At 33.2% G+C, this 20,598-nt stretch overlaps 1 pseudogene; it reads left to right on the top strand.

Annotated features, from left to right (window-relative positions):
- LOC142627160 (NADPH:adrenodoxin oxidoreductase, mitochondrial-like) overlaps window positions 1-19,027 on the top strand; it is a 64,476-nt pseudogene extending 45,449 nt beyond the window's left edge.
- Window positions 19,028-20,598: the final 1,571 nt, after the last annotated feature.

Genomic DNA, 20,598 nt, shown 5'->3' with positions numbered 1-20,598 from the left:
ATTTAAGTGAACAAGATCAGGGGCGATTGTAACAAGAGTTTTGAAACATCTGAACCAAAGGTCCGAATCTTTGGTCATAGCGTTGCTTTCAAAAATACAAGATTGTACTTCTGTAGGCAAGTTGGCAACAACACTTTTTAGCAAAGATTGGGCTTAAGACTCAATCTGGCATACTCAGTACCCATTATAGTCTTTTTATCCATTGAATGGATTTCCTCTTTGCCAAAGAGTTGACTAATGAGGGTTGCAATATTTGGTTTATTAGGTTGGCTCCTATGGGCCTTGGAGTTAACAAAGTAGTCAACAAGGCAGTCGGCATAAGCCTCATTTTGAGTAGTAAGGTCAGCAAGATGACTTGTGCAAGCCTCATTTTGAGCAGTAAGGTTAACAAGGTGAGTTTTGAGTGCTCTCATAGTCTTCTTGAGAAGGGTATTGCGGTTTAATAAGAAAGCAGCTTGCAGGTTATCAAGAATGAATTTGATGGAATCTGGTAATTCACTATAGATTCCATTATGGAATTGCAATTCTCTGGACAATACTTCCTGTAAGGTTATTATTATATCACCATTGGAATATGTCACCTCTGTCGAGACAAATTCCTGAAGGGATGTTGCACCACTAGATTTTGTTCCAGAAGATGCGCCTTCATGCATTACAAAAGGTTGTCCCACTGGGAGCCTTTTGTCTTGAGGATAGCCCTCTGCCGGTACTTTCCCCTTGTTCTTCTTCTCTGCTGAAGAAGGCGTTTTATTCCACTTACTAGTGGTATTAATAATATTTTCTCTTTCCTGCCATGCAAAAGGGAAGATAGTAAAACAGGTTGCAATGGTGAATAATTTATTAGTATTGGGTAATTTAATAGGGTAAGGATAAACATTAAAAATCTTTTGAAAATTGTTTTCCAAAAACCATAATATAGCAATTGTTTGTGCAAGATAACAGACTCTAAAATGGTAATAATCAATCTTGGAGGTATTGAGATAGTGGAAATGCTTGGTTAGGACATTGGTGGTAGGGTACCTGGCCCACTCGAAGGAGTTGGTCAAAAGTTTATGATGAATGAGAGGACTAGGAATTCTTATTTGAAGTGCAACATACGTAGGACAATTTGCTGTAGAAATATTTTCACTAAAGTCTTTAACATAAGGTAAGTCAAAAATATATTTCTTTCTATGCCAAAAAGCATTGGAAATATCAGAACAATCATCATTCCTCAAGATTTTTTGAAAATTATCAATTTTGGATCTTAATAATTTATCAGAAAATTGTCCAACAATTTTCTTGTATCTAACTTCTTGCTTAAGGAAGTTGAGATGTTTAACTTTGGTATGAATAAGAGTAAAAGCATCATAAGTTTCATACTTTGAACAAAATTTAAATTTCACTTTCTGTCCAAAAGGATCAGTAGTAATACCATCATTTTCAACAAAGAAAGGATACAGAGTAGCAATAAAAGGCAAACCAAGAATCACTTTATCACTCATATTTTTAACAAGCATAGAAGGAATCTTGAAACAAACATATTCATGGCAAATATGTTTCTCCGAGGTAACTAAAGTCTTAATTTCAAAATAATTCAAAACAGCCAAGGAAATATTTTTGAATTACCAAAGGGATTTAATAAAAATAAATCCAAAGAAGTAACTATTAACGACCTTCAACATGAAATTGCTACTATTAAACAAGAAATAATCCAGTTAAAAAACGATATGAAAACTGTTAAACATGATAATCTAGATCTTAAACAAGAAGTGTTATTTCTTAAACTTGATAAAAAAAAATGGATAAACATTAGTCTGATAGTGATGAGCATCAAGATGGAGATGAATCCACTCAACAAGCTCCTCCTTCTGGTAATGTTTCTAACAATGATTTGATCAATTTAATTGATAATCAACTTTCTCTTGTTAAACAGATTGTGCCTCCAAAATAGTTTACTAAAGTCAAAATTGTTGTTTCTCATGATTATGCTTTCAAAACTGTTACTATGATAGATTCTAGTGCTGATGTTAATTGTATTCAAGAAGGATTAATCCCTTCTAAATATTTTGAATAATCAACTAAAAGATTGGTTTCTGCTAATGGAACTAAAATGAAAATCAAGTATGAATTGAATAGTGCTACTATTTGTCATGATAATGTTTGTTTTAAGATACCCTCTGTGCTTGTTGAAAACATGACTGATAAAGTGATACTGGGACTTCCCTTCATTGCTACATTGTATCCTTTCTTTGTTGAAGATGATGGAATTACTACTAATCCTTTTGGACAGAAAGTAAAGTTTAAATTTTGTTCAAAGTTTGAATTCCATAATGATGATGCTTTTAATCTGATTCATGCTAAAGTTAAACATCTCATCTTCCTTAAGCAAGAAGTTAGATACAAGAAAATTGTTGAACAACTTTCTGATAAATTATTAAAATCCAAAATCGATAATTTTCAGAAAATATTGATGAATGATGTTTGTTCTGATATACCTAACGCTTTTTGGCATAGGCAGAAGCACATTGTTTGACTTGCCTTATATTAAAGATTTTAGTGAAACAGATATTCCTACTAAAGCTCGCCCTATTCAAATGAATGCTGAAACTGTTGAATTTTGTAAAAATGAAATAAATGATTTACTTAAGAAAAAAACTGATTAGGAATAGCAAGTCCCCTTGGTCTTGTGCTGCTTTTTATGTATAGAAAAATGCTGAACTTGAGAGAGGAACCCCTCGCCTTGTAGTTACACGGACAGAACTCAAATGAAGATTAAATATGAATTAAGTAATGCTCATATTTGCCATGAAGATGTTTGTTTCAAGATTCCTTCTGTTCTTGTTAAAAATATGAGTGATAAAGTGATTCTTGGTCTGCCTTTTATTGCTATTCTGTATCCTTCCTTTGTTGAAAATGATGGTATTACTACTGATCCTTTTGGACAGAAAGTGAAATTTAAATTTTGTTCAAAGTATGAAACTTATGATGCTTTTAATCTTATTCATACCAAAGTTAAACATCTCAACTTCCTTAAGCAAGAAGTTAGATACAAGAAAATTGTTGGACAACTTTCTAATAAATTATTAAGGTCCAAAATTGATAATTTTCAGAAAATCTTGAGGAATGATGATTGTTCTGATATTTCCAATGCTTTTTGGCATAGAAAGAAATATATTGTTGACTTACCTTATGTTAAAGACTTTAGTGAAAATATTTCTACAACAAATTGTCCTACGTATGTTGCACTTCAAATAAGAATTCCTAGTCCTCTCATTCATCATAAACTTTTGACCAACTCCTTTGAGTGGGCTAGGTACCCTACCACCAATGTCCTAACCAAGCTTTTCCACTATCTCAATACCTCCAAGATTGATTAGTACTATTCTAGAGTCTGTTATCTTGCACAAACTTTTGCTATATTATGGTTTTTGGAAAACGATTTTCAAAAGATTTTTAATGTGGGACGGACAAAAGTGCAGAAGGCAGAAGCACAACAGATATAATAGTTATGATTGAAAGTATGGTGGTAGACCCAGCCAAGCAGTTATATCAAAATAATGATTGAAAGTAAGGTGGTAGAACCAGCCAAGCAGTTATATCAAAATAATTCAAAGTAAATGTAATTGAAAATAAGGCGGTAGAACCAGCCAAGCAGTTATATCAAAATAGATCAAAAGATATTAAAAACAGAATTGTTTATTGAAAGTGATTCAAAACACTTACAGTAGTTACAGGATTGCAGTAGTTACAGGAGCACAACAATAGCAAGGGGTAGTAGTACAAGGATTGAAGGCTAGTCCTGGTTCTAGTTACAAGCTTTGTAAGAAGCAGTGAGATATTCTGATCTAAGGAAAGTCCTAGAGAGAGTTCTAAAGGAGATTCTAAGAGAGAATTCTGAATTGTAATAAGGGACAACCCCCTTATATAGGTAAATAAAGTAGTGAATAGTGACATTTTTCACTCTTCATATCAGGACCCGTGAGGGGCAACAGAGGCGCATAATCCAGACTCGTGAGGGGTGCATAAATAGGAAGCTTATCCCAAAAAAAAACATACTTTTAAGCCAAAAGTAGTTTGGCGATTCTTGCCAAAAGCAGTCAACAAAGGGGTCTTAGGAACATCATTAAAGGTAACAGGTAAGGCAATAGTGAACATTTTCACCTTAGGTGAATATTGTAAAGTTTGGCATGACATGAATATATCATATATCATTAAAGTAGGAACTTCAATAGTTATTGATGGAGTGTCAGTGGAGCCAAAGAAGTCAAAAAGAAGTAGAATATTGTAGTAAGTAGTCAACCAGAGCATCATTGATGGGTGAAATAGGAAGTGAAATAGGGGGTAAAGAAATAGTAATTATTTCTCTTGGGAAAAGATTTTTTGGAATTGGCCTTTATGCAGACTGGAAAAATAGAGGTCTTTAATTAGTAGAGGAAGCATCAGATGGGTAACCATTATTGGGATCTCGTGCTGGATAAGGATCCCATTCATCATCACAATCATGTTCATGATAAGTAACATACTGGTTGCAAAAGCCACAATAAAACAATGGTTCATAAACAGGATCTCTTGTGAGAAATATTCTTAGGTCATCATGTTTTGTCCATTGAAGATGGTGGACAGCTGAAGCATACAGTTTATTTACAAAAATAGAAATTCTATCTGTACATCCAAAGAAGTGGTAATCTTTCCATAATTCTTGGCTGACATCTAGAATCTGATTATTGAAATAACTTCTCCAACATTCAGCAAGTGTTTAAGGACGTTTATATGAAACATAAGAATGACCTTCATACCATTGTCCTTGGTGAGTATAACCATTAATGAGAACAATATGCTTAGAAGGTTGAACATTCATCCAATTATTCTTTTCCCATTTAGGTAAAGTGCTTCAACATTGGATGGAAACATAAGGACTTTCAATATTTGTAACAGCTTTTTGAATAATATCAGGAAATTAGCTAATCTGGGCCTGACTCGTTAATCTTATGAGTCTAATAAAGCCAAATTCAAACATTTGAGATAGCCAGGAGGGATCATCATCTGAGCCGTCTTCATAATTGATCAAAAGGCCAGGGAAAGGATGGCCCATTTCATGAACTCTAAGACTACTCCCAAAGTACTTTCCGCACTTCTTTTTTATGTAAGCACTACTGGGGCCATCAGGTTCAATAAGATCAGGAGTGATTGTAACAAGAGTTTTGAAATATTTGAGCCAAAGATTAAGATCATTGGTCATAGCCTTGCTTTCAAAAATACATGATTGTACTTCTGGGGGCAAGTTGGCAACAACACTTCTTAGCAAAGATTGGGTCTTAAGACTCAGTCTAGCATAATCAGTACCCATTATAGTCTTTTAATCCATTGAATGGATTTCCTCTTTGCCAAAGAGTTGACTAATGAGGGTTGCAATATTTGGTTTATTAGGATGGCTCTTGGAGTTAATAAGGTAGTCAACAAGGTAGTTGGCATAAGCCTCAATTTGAGCACTAAGGTCAGCAGGATGACTTGTGCAGGCTTCATTTTGAGTAGTTAGGTTAACAAGGTGAATTTCAAGTGCTCTCATACTTCTTTTGAAAAGTTTATGACGGTTTAATAGGAAGGCAGCTTGAAGGTTGTCAAGAATGAATTTAATGGAATCTGGCAGTTTACAAAAGATTCCATTATGGAATTGCAGTTCTCTGGACAAAACTTCATGTAAAGCAATTATGATATCACCACTAGAATATGTCTCCTCTGCCGGGAAAAATTCCTGAAGGGATGTTGCACCATTGGATTTTGTTCCAAAAGACGCGCCTTCATGCATTACAAAAGGTTGACCTGCTGGGCGCCTTTTGTCTTGAGGATAGCCCTCTGCTGGTACTTTTCCCTTGTTCTTCTTCTTTGCCAAAGAAGGCATTATATTCCACTTATTAGTGGTATTAATATTTTCTTTTGCCTACCAAGCACGAAAAAAGATAATAAAATATCTTGTGATGAAAGTATTTTGAAAATTCCTTTCCAAAATCCATAGTATATGTATTAGTTGTGCTAGGTGACAGACTCTAGAATGGTAATGATCAATTTCGAAAGTACTGGGGTAGAGAAAAGACTTGACCTGGTCATTGGTGATAGGGTATCTGGTCCATTCTAAGGACTCGGTCAAAAGTTTATGATTAATATGAAGAATTTCTTGTTGAAATTCAGCATTCGTTTGGATAGGATCGTCTTTAGTGAAGATATTCTTTTTACTAAATCTTTTACATGAGGTAAGTCAACAATGTGTTTCTTCCTATACCAAAAGGTATTAGGAATATCAGAGCAATCATCATCCATCAAGATTTTCAGAAATCTATCAATTTTGGATTGCAATAATTTATCAGAAAGTCGTTCAATAATTTTCTTGTATCTAACTTCTTGCTTAAGGAAGTTAAGATGTTTAACTAAAGCATCATCAATATGGTTTCATATTTTGAACAGAATTTAAATTTTACTTTATGTCCAAAAGGATCAGTCGTAATTCCATCATCCTCAGCAAGGAAGGGATACAGAGTAGCAATAAAAGGCAAACCAAGTATCACTTTATCAGTCATATTTTCAACAAGCACGGAAGGTATTTTAAAGCAAACATTATCATGGCAAACATGAGCATTGCTCAACTCATATTTAATTTTCATTTGAGTACCATTAGCATAAACCAATCTTTCAGTTGATTTTTCAAAATATTTAGAAAGGATCAATCCTTCTTGGATACAGTTAACATCAACACCAGAATCAATCATAGCAACAATTTTGAAAGCATAATCATGTGAAACAACAATCTTGACTTTAGTGAAACATTTTGGAGGCATAATATGTTTAACAAGAGCAAGTTGATTATCAATCGAATTAATCAAATCATTATCAGAAACATTACCAGAAGGAGGAGCTTGTTGAGTGGATTCATCTCCATCTTGTTGCTCATCACTATCAGACTGATGTTTATCCATTTTTTTATCAAGTTTGAGAATTAACACTTCTTGTTTAAGATCAAGATTATCATGTTTAACAGTTTTCATATCATTTTTCAGCTGGATTATTTCTTGTTTAACAATAGTAATTTCATGTTGAAGGTCGATAACAGTTACTTCTTTGGATTTATTTTTATTAAATCTTTCCAAAGTTTCTTCAAAACTTATTTTAGATTTAAGTTTTTTAGACTTTTCATCTTTTGTTAAGTTTTTCTTAAACTTGTCATGATATTCTTTTTGCAACTCAGGGTTACTAATTTTACTGATTATGGTTAACAACAAATTTTCTTGTTCTTCACTTTTAGTTAACATATTTCCTTTGGTTAACATATTAACAGATTTTATAATATTACAACATGAGTTTCTACATCCAAGTTTAAAAGTATCACTGAAAGAGTGATAATCAGAGTCAGATGAAGAGGAGAAATCCTCTTCAAATGAATTAGACAAAGGAGTAGAATCAAGTATTTGAAACAGTTCATTTTGATCATCATCATTAATGTTTAACAAATTCAATTTATCTTTCAATTTACCAAGCTTTTGGTTATAGTCTTTACTGAAATGGCCAAATTTGCCACAGTAAAAGCACTTACCTTTACCTGATCTTTGTTTATCATGCTTCTTAAAAGCAGATTTCTTTTTAGCATAAAAATCATTGGGTTTAAAAAAGTTGTTTTTGTATCTTTTATGTTTTTTATGGGAATAACTTTTGGAAACTTTATCATGTTTGCTTTTTCCTTTTTGCCTAGAAGAGGCAATAGGAGGTAAACCATATTGTTCACAGAAATTACCCATTTCATATTTAGCTTTCTTTTTATTTTTTAATTGTTGTTTTAACAATTTTTCATCATTACACATGTTGATTCCAAGTTTTTTAATAGTGCTGAAAATATCACCATATGTTAAATTATCATAATCAATAGAATCATTTTTACCAATTAATTCTTGTTTTACCTTATGAGCAAAGATAGGAGGCAAACTATCAATAAACCTCTCTTTCCAATAAGGCTTCGTAGAATCTTTCCAGAGCATTACTCTAGAAATAAACACATCTTGGTACCATCTGTAATCAGACACAGTAGGACATCTCAAATTATTCAAATAATCAGAAATTTGAGATGGAATATTAGATGGAGTACCAACAAAATGTTTAAGAATAATATAAACCAAAGTATTAACACCATCAGGAATACCTTGATTAATATTTTCATCAAAAATAGGCATACCATCATTATCTCTTTTAACAGCATGTTTAATAGATTCTCTAGATTCTTCTGTGAGATGTGAGTCCCACCATCCTCGAAGAGTACTAGAAAACCCAGTAGAAAGAAAATCAACAATAACAGGGTGATCAAGGTCATTATGATTATGCAAGTAAGCAATAGCAACCATAGACATATGAGCCATTTTGTTAATAATTTCTTGTTCAGACAAACCATCAATATTCCATTCATAAAGTTTTTCAGCGGAAACAGAAAATTGAGTTTGAAAAGATCTTTCTTCAAACTGTATATCAAGAGAAGTAGGTTTTGAATACTAGTTTTTTGTAAAAGACATAGGATTGGGTTTTCCAACAAATCTCTTAACTTCTGGTAGACTATCATCAAAAAAATTTTTGTAAGAAACAGAAGATAATGAGTCAGAATATGTGTTTTCTTCAGAAACAATTTCTTTCTCATTTCTTGAAATAGCACAAGCAGCATTTTTTGAACTAGAAGTTTCTTCAGTTCTGATTTTTGAATCAGTTTTAGCATTCAAATCAGCAAGCATCTTTTCAACCTTATCAAGAGTCTTACTCTGAGAGGTTTTGAAAACTAGTTTTTCTCTTTGACTGGGTAGATCAATCAAAGGCTTCTTAGGTTTTAAAACAACAGGGTTTTCAACAACCTTTTCTTCAATACGGTAAAGCTGTTGGCCAATAATATGCAAAGATTCATTAGTAAAATTGTTTTGTTCAATAATACTAACAATAGGAGTTTTTCATCAGCAATTTTGAAAGGGGAGGCCTTCACCTCAGCCTTTTGGTGAGTTATCAAAACAGTTTCAAGGGGAGGATGACTAGACCGAACAATGGTTTTGTCTTCCTTTTCAAAATTTGATTTTTTTATTACGTTCAAATGATTAGTATGAACTTTATCTTTTGAAACATAATAATTTTCAAGGTAATCAAAAAACAAAATATGTTTTCCCATCAAAATCATTTTTTCTTTCCATTTCCTCTTAACTCTATCTTTTTCAAACTAAGCAAAAGTACTTTGGTAATATTTCCTTTTAATTCTATTTTTTGCAAGCATAAACTCATTATACAAAGCAACCATATCAATTTCAAAATCATTATTGACACGAGTTAAAACTCGTAATTGATTGTAGTGAATAGGGGTTTCAATAGGTGGAAAGTCAGATCTAGAATGAGCATCAGATTTTGCATCATCTTCTTCTTCATTAGCATTTTTGCTAATATTAGAGGGAGATTCAGCTCTAGTTCAATAAAAAGCAGTGCTAACTTGAGAGTTGTTGCTCGCAACTCCTTTTAGCCTTAAGTCTGGTTTTTCAAAATTCTTTTTCAAAAACTCGTCAATATCATGATCTCTAAAACTTTTAGATCCAGCAAAGGAAGGTCTTCCTTCGTTGATCCTCAAAGGTTTATTTTCACCAAAACAAATTTTAACAGTACCATCAGCATATTGTTGAATATTAGTAAGATTGAGTTCATCAAAAACAGATTTAACAGGTGGAGTTTCACGTTCCACCGTCCATTCTTTGGGAAGAATTATATCTTGCCATTGAATCATTTTGTGGACTTGGATCTTAGCATCAGGGGTTGAACATTGAATTAACATAATCTTACCTGCAGGATCTCTTCCTCTAGCACGAGGAATTAACTGAGAATCAAGCAATCGGTAATAAATACGGTAAATAAGAGTAAAAGGCTTACTACCTTCAACCATATCATAACCAGATGTCAATATGTTCAATGTCAAAGCTTTAACAATATTAGGATCATCCAAAGCAAGAGTGAGATCAAGATAACAATCAAAGAAAACAGGATCATCATATAAAGAAGCAGTAATCATACCAAGAATGCTATCATTAAATCTTTTAAATCTTTTAAATCTAGCATCACGTAAACACATGAGAACAGATGCATTAATACCTTTTCTAGTTAAAGGTTTAACAGCAACTTGAACAATACCAATATGTAAATATTTAAGTTTCTTAGTCATGAAATCATTAATATCTTTTTAGGAAAATAAGCAACATTTTTCATGAGTTCTAGAGATAGAAAAAGTTTGTTCAATAGTTCTAACTATATATTCGGAGAAAACATTATTTTCTTTCCAACTGAGTTTGTAAACAGATTTAGTAGAAACTTTTGGAATATTCCATTTTCTGAAATCAGGGTACTCACTTTCTTCTATAGTGTGATCTTCTTCATTCACAATATCAGGAGAACAACCAGTCCTAGAGCTAATAGAGGACTTGGATCTCCACATCCTATCCATAGCTATCTTAGTTATAACACTCAATTATCATGTTTTGTCTCACAACCGTTGCATTTCGTAACACATACCGCAACCAACCTTATTCCTCTCATGCCCTCACGCTCTCCTGGCTTCATAGGCCTTACTGTTCGGATCTAGGACTTCAATTTACGGCTATGGTGGCGCCAATGACGGTAAGAAGGAACATAACAACGAAGTATCACAAGGTCAGATAGACACAGACAGAATATGAAAGACACAACAACACTATTAGCCAAGGAAAGAATGCTAATGAAGAAGAAAATGATGCAAACTCTGATGCTCCTTCTGGATCTGATTTTCCTCCTATTGAAACTCCTCCTTACCAAAATCAATTCAGAGTTTTAACTCGTGTCAATAATGATTTTGAAATTGATATGGTTGCTTTGTATAATAAGTTTATGCTTCCAAAAAATAGAAGTAAAAGGAAATATTACCAAAGTACTTTTGCTCAGTCTGAAAAAGATAAAGTTAAGAGGAAATGGAAAGAAAAAATGAATTTGTTGGGAAAACATATTTTGTTTTTTGATTATCTTGAAAATTATTATGTTTCAAAAAATGATGTTCATACTAATCATTTGAATGTAATAAAAAAATCAAATTTCAAAAAGGAAGACAAAACCGTTGTTCGGTCTAGTCATCCACCCCTTGAAACTGTTTTGATATCTCACCAAAATGCTGAGGTGAAGGCCTCCCCTTTCAAAATTGCTAATGATAAAACTCCTATTGTTAGTGAACAAAAAAATTTTACTAATGAATCTTTGCATGTTATTGGTCAACAGCTTGATCATATTGAAGAAAAAATTGTTAAAAAACCTACTGCCTCAAAACCTGAGAAACCTTTGATTGATCTACCCAGTCAAAGAGAAAAAATTACTTTTAAAAATTCTCAGAGTAAAACTCTTGACAAGGTTGAAAAAATTCTTGTTGATTTAAATGCCAAAACTGATTTGAAAGTCAAACCTGAAGAGACTTCTACTTCAAAAAATGCTACTTGTGCTATTTCAAGAAATGAGAAAGAAATTGTTTCTGAAGAAGACACAAATTCTGACTCAATATCTTCTGTTTCTTACAAAAATATTTTTGATGATGGTTTACCAGAAGTTAAAAGATTTGTTGGAAAACCCAATCCCGTGTCTTTTACAAAAAATTAGTATTCTAGACCTACTCCTCCTGATATACAGTTTGAAGAAAGATCTTTTCAAACTCAATTTTCTGTTTCTACTAAAAAACTTTATGAATGGAATATTGATGGTTTGTCTGAACAAGAAATTATTAACAAAATGGCTCACATGTCTATGGTTGATATTGCATACATGAACAACCATAATGATCTTGATCACCCTGATATTGTTGACTTGCTTGCTACTGGTTTTTCTAATACTCTTCGAGGATGGTGGGATTCGCATCTCACAGAAGAATCCAGAGAATCTATTAAACATGTTGTTAAGAGAGATAATGATGGTATGCCCATTTTTTATGAAAATATTAATCGAGGTATTCTTGATGGTGTTAATACTTTGGTTTATACTATTCTTAAACATTTTGTTGGTACTCCATCTAATATTTCATCTCGAATTTCTGATTATCTGAATAATTTGAGATGTCCTACTATGTCTGGTTACAGATGGTACCAAGATGTGTTTATTTCTAGAGTGATGCTCCGAAAAGATTCCACGAAGCCTTATTGGAAAGAGAGGTTTATTGATGGTCTGCCTCCTATCTTTGCTCATAAGGAAAAAAATGAATTAATTGGTAAAAGTGATTCTATTGACTATGATAATTTAACCTATGGTGATATTTTCAGTACTATTAAAAAACTTGGAATTAGTGTGTGTAATGATGAAAAACTGTTAAAACAACAATTAAAAATAAAAAGAAATCTAAATCTGAAATGGGTAATTTCTGTGAACAATATGGTTTACTTTCTATTGCCCCTTCCAGGCAAAAAGGAAAAAGTAAACATGATAAAGTTTACAGAAGTTATTCCCATAAAAAGCATAAAAGATACAGAACCAATTTTGTTAAACCTAATGATTTTTATGCTAAAAAGAAATCTGCATTTAAAAAGCATGATAAACAAAGATCAGGTAATGGTAAATGCTTTAACTGTGGCAAATTTGACCATTTCAGTAAAGACTGTAACCAAAAGCTTGGTAAATTAAAGAATAAATTGAACATGTTGAACATTAATGATGATGATCAAAAAGAATTATTTCAAATTCTTGATTCTACTACTTTAATTGATTCCTTTGAAGAGGATTTCTCCTCCTCATTTGATTCGGCTTATCACTCTTGTAGTGATACTTCCAATTCTCCTAATGTTAAATTTGGTTGTAGAGATTCTTGTTGTAATGTTATTAAATCTATTAATATGTTAACCAAAGGAAATATGTTAACTAAAAGTGAAGAACAAGAAATTCTAGGTTTCTTAACTATTCCTATCTTTCCTTTTAAATACTTTGAAAAATCTACTGAAAGATTGGTTTCTGCTAATGGAACTCAAATGAAAATCAAGTATGAATTGAATAATGCTCATGTTTGCCATGATAATGTTTGTTTTAAGATACCCTCTGTGCTTGTTGAAAACATGACTAATAAATTAATTCTTGGTCTACCTTTTATTGCTATCTTGTATCCTTTCTTTGTTGAAGATGATGGAATTACTACTGATCCTTTTGGACAAAAAGTAAAGTTTAAATTCTGTTCAAAATTTGAAAATAATGATGCCTTTAATCTAATTCATGCTAAAGTTAAACATCTCGACTTCCTTAAGCAAGAAATTAGATACAAAAAAATTGTTGAACAACTTTTTAATAAATTATTAAAATCTAAAATTGATAATTTTCAGAAAATCCTGATGAATGATGTTTGTTCTGATATTCCTAATGTTTTTTGGCATAGGAAGAAACATATTGTTGACCTGCCTTATATTAAAGATTTTAGTGAAAAGAATATTCCTACTAAAGCTCGCCCTATTCAAATGAATGCTGAAACTGTTGAATTTTGTAAAAATGAAATAAATGATTTACTTAAGAAAAAACGGATTAGGAATAGCAAGTCCCCTTGGTCTTGTGCTGCTTTCTATGTCCAAAAAAATGCTGAGCTTGAGAGAGAAACCCCTCGCCTTGTGATTAACTACAAGCCTTTGAAAAAAGTCTTAGAATGGATTAGGTATCCTGTCCCCAATAAAAATGATTTAGTTCATAGGTTGAGTGATGTTGTAGTTTTTTCCAAGTTTGATATGAAATCTGGATTTTGGCAAGTCTAGGTTAGTGAAAAGGATAGGTATAAGACTGCTTTCACCACACCTTTTGGTCACTATGAGTGGAATGTTATGCCTTTTGGTCTTAAAAATGCTCCAAGTGAATTCCAAAATATTATGAATGATATTTTCAATTCTTTCAGTCATTTTACTATTGTTTACATTGATAATGTTTTGATCTTCTCCAATTCTATTGATGAACACTAGAAACATTTGTACTCGTTTCTAGATACTATCAAAAGAAATGGCCTTGTTGTCTCTGCCAAGAAAATCAAACTTTTCCAAACCAAAGTAAGATTTCTTGGCTATGATATTTTTGAAGGACAAATCCATCCTATTGACAAAGCTATTCAATTTGCTGACAAATTTCCTGATGAAATTATTGACAAAACCCAACTTCAAAGATTTCTTGGTTCCCTAAACTATGTTGCTGATTTCTACAAAGATCTGAGGAAACAATGCAAACCACTCTTTGATCGGTTGCAAAGTAATCCTCCTCCTTGGATTGACATTCACACTTCTCTTGTTAAGCAAATCAAATCTCATGTCAAAACTTTGTCTTGTCTTCATATCCCTACTGTTAATGCTTTCATGATTGTTGAAACTGATGCCTTTGACATTGGTTATGGAGGTATTCTGAAACAGAAAGTTTCATCAGACTCATCCGAACAAATTGTTCGCTTCTACTCTGGGGTCTGGAATGCTGCACAATTAAATTATAGTACTATAAAGAAAGAGATTTTAGCCATAGTATTATGTATTTCAAAGTTTCAAAGTGATCTATTAAACCAAAAGTTTTTATTGAGAATTGATTGCAAAAGCGCAAAATATGTCATTGAAAAAGATGTCGAAAATATTGCTTCAAAACATATATTTGCCAGATGGTAAGCTATTTTAAGTGTTTTTTATTTTACTATTGAATATATAAAAGGTTCTCAAAATACTGTTCCTGATTTCCTCACTCGTGAATTCTTGCAGTACCACAATGGCAAGTAAAATATCCAAAGACAAAAACCCTGTTGAACCACCTAATCAAATTGTGAAAAAAGAACCTATTTCTCCCAATGACATTGTTAACTGTTTCACCCCCTCTAGGAACAATTCCTAAGCCCAATTACTCATCTGTTTTGGCCTCGGCCTATGATCCTTATGCCTTGACCCCTGTTAACCAACCGGTTAAAACTATTTACCCAAGAAAACCCAATGCTTCCTAATATATTAAAAAGCAATATTTCCAAAACCTGTTTTTTATTGAACCAAACCGGTCTGCAATCAGGAATCCTCTTCAGATTGCAAAAAGCTACTTCCCTCCGTTGTTTCACTGCATTCCAGAACATGGTGATAAAAAGTTAGAATATTATTTAGATATTTTGCGCTAGGAAGTATCCATTGTTATTCAAACTATTTAGTATCAAAATGATAAGTCCAAAATTATTTACCACAGTGTTTATTTGAAAAATATTATTTCTGAAGCCAAATGGGGACACTCCCTTGCCACATCAAGAAGACTTCCAAAGCACCCTATTTCGTACTTATATTATGATTATATTACTACTTGGTTCCGATTCATGCTTCATCAGAATGACACAATGACTCATTCATGGTTTATTAACTTTGATAAAGAATTTGAAGAAACTGTTAATTTGCCTCTTTGGTTTACTAGTTGGTGGAATCAATATGGTCCTGGTACTGATATTTTCGCCAAACCTCTTTCAAACTGCTTCAAGTCTTTTGAAAAAAACCTTAAGACAAATGCTCATAATGCCAAGTTTCCATCCCTTCTCCATTTTGTTAAACACGTCAGAATCCCTTGGATTTTAAAATGGCAATACGAAAAAGAAGATGATATCCTTACCAGACATTGGTGTGTTAAATGGTGGCATAAATTTGGTTATGTTCTACAAATCATAGATAATGGTTACAAAAGAATGTCTCCTAAGCCTCTGCCCACGCAGCTTTCTCTGGCGCATTTGGCTCATGCTGACATTACACCATCTACTTCATCCTCCAAGGTGATTAAGGATTCTTATGATGATCTATGCAAGGAAGCTTTATATACTCTTCTCGAAAAAAAATATTAGAGAAGAAAAGGATGCTGCTATTAGAAATTCTGATGAAGAAGGCTTTGTTGCAAAAAGTCCTTATTATCCATACCCCCAACCTTATCCAAAAGATTGGTTTGGACATGATAAAGAATATGATGAAGAAAATACTCCTGATCTAGGAGCATGATGATGATCTTACTGTTTGTCTGGCTTGCATAACGGGCAATACTGCTACAATATTTACCCAAGTTAAATCATTTTCCCACTGCTTTACTTCCTACTACTGATGCTTTCGGCACAACATGCCAAACTACTTTTGGCACAAAAGCCAACCTGATAAGCTTCTGGTTTATATGCCCCTGCTGCCCTACATGGGTCCTAATTATGCGTTCTTGTTGCCCCTCACGGGTCCTGATATGAATAGTAAAAAATATCACTATTCACTGTTTTATTTACCTATATAAGGGGGGTTGTCCCTTATTGCAATTCAGAATTCTTTCTTAGGATCTCCTTTAAAACTATCTTTAGGACTTCCCTTAGATCAGAATATCTCACTATTTCCACAAAGCTTGTAACTAGAACCAGGACTAACTTTCAAGCCTTGTACTACTATCCCTGTTGATTATTGTAATCTTGTAACTACTGCAACCCTTTAACTACTATAAGTGTTTTGAATTACTTTCAATAAACACTTATGTTTTAATATCTTTGATCTATTTTAATATAACTGCTTGGCTGGTTCTACTACCTTACTTTCAATTATAAATATTTTGAATTATTATATATATGTTGTGCTTCCACCTTCTGCGCTGTCATCCTTCCTTGTGTATCTTTTATGCTTTTTATGGGAATAACTTTTGTAAACTTTATCATGTTTACTTTTTTCTTTTTGCCTGGAAGGGGCAATAGGAGGTAAACTATATTGTTCACAGAAATTACCCATTTCATATTTAGCTTTTTTCTTGTTTTTTAATTGTTGCTTTAACAGTTTTTCATCATTACACATGTTAATTCCAAGTTTTTTAATAGTACTGAAAATATCACCATAAGTTAAATTATCATAGTCAATAGAATCATTTTTTCCTATTAATTCATTTTTTACCTTATGAGCAAAGATAGGAGGCAGACCATCAATAAACCTCTCTTTCCAATAAGGCTTCTCGGAATCTTTCCGGAGCATTACTCTGGAAATAAACACATCTTGGTACCATTTGTAATCAGGCATAGTAGGACATCTCAAATTATTCAAATAATCAGAAATCCTAGATGAAATATTAGATGGAGTACCAACAAAATGTTTAAGAGTAGTATAAACCAAGGTATTAACACCATCAGGAATTCCTTGATTAATATTTTCATCAAAAATGGGCATACCATCATTATCTCTCTTAACAGCATGTTTAATAGACTCTCTGGATTCTTCTGTGATGAAAATATCAGAAATTTTCTGCTTGGCTGGTCCTCCTTCTTGATTTGTTGTAACTGTTTCAAGAACAATTTGTTCACTATGGTGAACACAATGTACTTTTCCAATATAGCTTTTATTAATTCTATATATAGAGAGAGAGGTTTAGGTATATTTTGTATTAGTAGTGGTGGTTGGTGCTTTGGAACTGTTAAAGGACCTTACAGGGTGGATTTGTGAAAAAACATTAGAAATGGTTGGGCTAAATTTGCTTCATATACACACTTTGAGGTGGGTGATGGCAAGCGTAAATAGCAATTGAATTTTCATTTGCAAGTACCTTGAGTTATTCGGATTTTCTAGAGATACAAGGCCTTGATTTTGGATTATACGGAGTAGGTTAACGGTCAGCAACATTGGAAGCCAGTGTTTATCAGAGAAGCTCAAGATTGGAAGAGAGAATCCTTGGCACATATCTTTGATGATTAATATACAGTAGGTCACCCCCACAGGAGGTGATAAATTGGTGTGGCTTCCATCACCAACAAAAGGATTCCAGGTTAAAAGGTTTTATAGAGAGAGCTCCAAGAAGGATATGTATGTTCCACCGATTTTCCCTAGAAATGGTTTTTGATAAGTAGATTTAGGGAAAATCTTGACAACGGATAATTTACGAAAGAGGGCATTCTCATTATGGACTGGTGTTGTATGTGTAAGGCTAATGGAGAATCAATGAACCATCTCCTTTTACACTGCACTATTGCTAGAGATTTGTGGGTTTATTTACTTTGCCTAGTTGGACTCAATTGGGAAATTCCCAATTCTGTTCTTGCTATGCTGCTCCTATGTGTCTCAGGTGGTGCATTTGGAAAGAGAGGAATCATTCGAATTGCCAAATCTTAAGTTCCTATTTCTAACGACTCTATGAGTGGTGGCTCACGCCCTATACTTTATGAATTCTTTTTTTGGATTTCGTAGATACTTATTAGCCAACAAATTCTCGTCCTGTATATATTTCTTTCCTTGTTTTTGTGTTGTATACTTCCTGTATAAAAGCTTTGAGTTTTAGTAAAACTCTGTTACTTCTCAAAATATATATCTTTAAGTATATTTTATTTAAGTTTTAAAATAAAAAACAAACTATCAAAATCTTTAAACATGTCTAAAATCAAAGGAATTTACCAAAAAGCTTTCCAACATGCATTCAGAAGTGTCTTTGGACACACCTGAGAAAGTGTCCGTGCCTCTTAGCTTGTAGGTCACCTGCTGCACAACTTCACAAATGAATTTATACGCTAACCCATGCAATGACTTTGTATTCAGGTGTGGTTCCCAACATCAGAGGTCGAGTTCTACATGATACTTCAGGAGATCCAACTCTGCTTGAGGAGGGATTGAATGTATGTGGATGGTTGAAAAGAGGACCAACTGGGATAATTGCTACAAACCTCTATTGTGCCGAGGAAACCGTAAGTGATCTATTGTGTTACATAGAATGAAAGTACAAATTTTTATTTACTTATCAACAAAAACAAAGTGCAAACTTTTATGAGAATTTAAATTTTGTCTATCATTATCTTTTTAGAGGTCTGCTAATCTGGCCTATTGATATGGTAGGTTGTGAGTATATTTGAAGATCTTAATCTATTGGCATCAAAAGCCAGCTTGCCCAAGCCTGGCAGAGAGGGTCTACTCCATTTATTAGATAACCGGAAAGTCAAATTTGTGCAGTTTGGCCTGGGAAAAGATTAGACTCTATAGAAAATAGGCTTGGGAATCTTGAAAACAAACCCAGGGATAAATTAGGGTTCATCTGGTAATGTTGTTCTAATAGGATTCAGATCCTCTAGAGTTCCTAGGTACTCTACCAAGTAGAGTTCATTAAATCCTAACCACTCTTTAATGATTTAATGGTTTAGATTCTGCCATGTCAGCATTTCATTAATAATATTCTTAAAATAATAAAATAATATTCTTAAACAAAACAATTAAGATGATTGTTAATGAAATGCTGACATGGCAGAATCTAGACCATTAAATCATTAAAGAGTGGTTAGGATTTAATGAACTCTACTTGGTAGAGTACCCTAGGAATTCTAAAGGATCTGAATTCGTTCTTAATAACATTATTTGTATTTTTTTTTAAATACGTATGGGTAAAAAAGTATGTAAAAATGCGTGTAATATTATTTAAACACTGAAAACTGTTGTTTAAAATACACTGTCAAATAGCCTCTTAACTACGTGGGAGGGGTACTCAAAGCTGCAAGGGAATAAATCAACACCCTTGTCGTAGGGATTTTTTTTTTTTTTTTTCTCTTGCTTGAATAGTCTCTTCCCAAACCTTCCCCCCCCCCCCCCTTCCCCTTTTGTATCACAGAAAATAGAATAAAGAAAAATTATGGAGAGGAATTCATTATTTCCCTTGTCGTAGGGATTTTTTTTTTTCTCTTGCTTGAATAGTCTCTTCCCAAACCTTCCCCCCCCCCCCCCCCCCTTCCCCTTTTGTATCACAGAAAATAGAATAAAGAAAAATTATGGAGAGGAATTCATTATTTTTCCTGTTGGAATGCCCTGTTGAGCATCACGTTTGAGCCATGAATTCTTTTGGGCCAAAAAAATTATAGAGGAATTCATTCTTCTTACCTTCTCATTTTGCTGCTGACTTAGGAAGTTCAGCTGTCCGTTAAACTGACCTATCATTTGCATGTCAACTACCAGCTCATTTCCATTGTATGCACTGAAATGCTGGAGCAACATCACATACACAATCTCGAGAGAGTAGTTAATTACTTAGAATTACATGAAGTCATGATGGTTGCTGAGATTGTAATATACAAAATCTTGGAAAATTATTGAACTAAAGTTAGTGGTGATCAAAACCTTCTCTTTTTTCTTTACTGTTTAGATCATTTAGAAATTTGATCTGGTTCAGATCATTGAATTTGCAGTCTTGACTTGAGAATATAGTCATCATTTGTTAGGCCTATTAGGAGTAAATTTCTTGGCTTGGACAGAACATTTAGTCCATGTCACTATTCCTGGATCCAGGGGGGAATACATTCAATGGAATAAGTATTGCTGCATCCCCAAGGATTAGGCCCACTTTTTACAGGTTAATGGAATCTTTATGCTCAAAACCCCGATTCAAGTAATCATTTATTTGGTACCTCCCAAGGCGCAAGAACTACCATTCTAACCTTTCACAGGGGATTAAATCTGCAAACGTAGAGTTTATGGTTGACTGATATATCATCATTTAGCTATTGCATTAATTTTTCTCGTTACTGATCGTTTGTATAGAACGAACTTCGATATTGGGAACAGAATAATAGATCTTTTAGAAGCACATATACCCCTTTAGGCGGGCAATTAGGGCATGGACATAATA

The sequence above is a fragment of the Castanea sativa genome, chromosome 1, assembly GCF_040712315.1.
Source record: "Castanea sativa cultivar Marrone di Chiusa Pesio chromosome 1, ASM4071231v1".
Taxonomy (NCBI): domain Eukaryota; kingdom Viridiplantae; phylum Streptophyta; class Magnoliopsida; order Fagales; family Fagaceae; genus Castanea; species Castanea sativa.
This window is presented reverse-complemented; position numbering and strand designations above follow the sequence as displayed.